Source organism: Penaeus monodon, chromosome 19 (genome assembly GCF_015228065.2).
Source record: "Penaeus monodon isolate SGIC_2016 chromosome 19, NSTDA_Pmon_1, whole genome shotgun sequence".
In the NCBI taxonomy this organism is placed as follows: domain Eukaryota; kingdom Metazoa; phylum Arthropoda; class Malacostraca; order Decapoda; family Penaeidae; genus Penaeus; species Penaeus monodon.
The window spans coordinates 46,970,617-46,972,380 of record NC_051404.1 but is presented as its reverse complement, the minus strand read 5'-3'; positions in this window follow the sequence as shown (position 1 = coordinate 46,972,380).

The window sequence follows — 1,764 nt, the reverse complement described above, 5'->3', positions numbered from 1 at the left end:
CGGCGGCAGCCAGGCTTGAGAAGCATGAACTAAATAAACTCCTCCGCGCCAGCAAGTAGAACCTAAATCTTATCGCCGCAGCGCCTCCGGCCTGACAGCAGACCGCGTGTCCTCTGAGAATTTCTTGCGGGAATAAAGTCACCTCTCTTGTAATTAGCAAATGTATGAACGGGAGGCTTTCAGAGGCGCACTTTCTCTTTCTCTGCGATTTTTCTTCATTTCGCTTTGGTTGCGTGAAACCCCTTTCTAGTTTGTGCTTTCTTTAGTTTTCTTCGCTGTCCCTCGCGCCTCTTGCCCTCTGTTTCCTCTGTCTGATTTGTCCTCATTAATTATCCTCGTCCTTCTCTTTTGCCAGCTTCATTCTCGCTCCTTCCTCCTCGCCCGTCGGCTCCGTCCCCCTGATTTCTCCGGCCAATTGTCCGCGGCGACTATGAGAGCCGCTCATCCCGGCCGCCCAGAGGTCACTCTGAGAAGCCGTCGCTAACGCTGCGCCAAATGAAGAAAAAGTGAAGTTCCTAGTCGTCCTCCTTGACCCCCTCCCCCGACCCCACTTCCCGCGCCAAGCATACACTCTGTGGCACTATAACAGCGTGCCTGTTAAGACGCCTGCCGCTGGGCTGGCGCGAAGCACGCTGACGCCGTACTAGTAAGGCGCTGCTTCTGCGTCTTCCCTGGGGGCGCCTTCACGAGGCCTCGCGGGCACCCCTCCCCCCTCTCCCCCGGAGACTTCTCCTACTCATTTCTTAATTCCGGGGAAGTTGATTAGGGAAGAGAGGAAGAAGAAGCAAATAAGAGCGACCTTGACTGGAGGGAGATGACAGACAGCCTCTCATCCCTCTCTCCTCCCGTCGCTGCTCTCGGCCGTTCTAGCTCTTCCACTCCCATTTCTTGCGCACTGACCCACTGTGCATTTCAGGGAAGGGGGAGACAGATAGGGCGAAGGGGCATTGGGAGAGAGGGCTAAGCTGGGCTTATCTTATCAGGCCGGTGAAATACCCGTTACGTGGCCCAGCTAAACAAAACTCGTTATCTGATAGCCTGGGCGCGGCGAGGAGAGAAGGGAGGAGGTCATTTTAACGAGGTTATTGCCCGACCTCGGCTCCTGCACCGTGTGTCCTCCGCTCAGCCGATGTGCGGCGTCACACACAAAACAATGACTCACTCAGAATACGTTCGGGGTCATTCAGGTCATGTGGAGCCGCAACAGGTCACGTCATGACATGCGAAATCAGTCACGTGGCTGTTTAGGATGCGGGATCATGTGAATATAAGCTGTTATATGTAGTGCAAGCGGTCACGCGAGACAAATAGAGACAGAAAGGATATAAAGAGCCAAGAAGTGTCATTCGAAACGGATCGCCCAAGACCACAGACGATGGTTAGGGTCACGTGGGAACTACCCTCACGCGGACGACAAGTTGCGTCACACTGTAGATGTAATTCAGAGGTGTGAGCAAGGTCACAGGCTGAAGAACGGTAAGGTCTGATAACTTTAATAGGAGGCAGCCTGTTGGCTTCGGGGATATAAGTACGTTTTAAAGGACTGCAAATTCAAGTGGACAGTGCATTAGGTTGATGATATGACTCACAACGATAGGACCAAAGAACACAGAGAGGTAGAAAAACGGAGAAAGACGCAAAGGCAAGGCAAGGAAAGGAATAGCTCTAGCGAGAGGACCCCGAATAGAGGCTACGCTTGACCCATGCGTCTCGTGGAGCGCCCGATGATCTCTGAACAGGAATTAGCATAAACACATAAGCTAG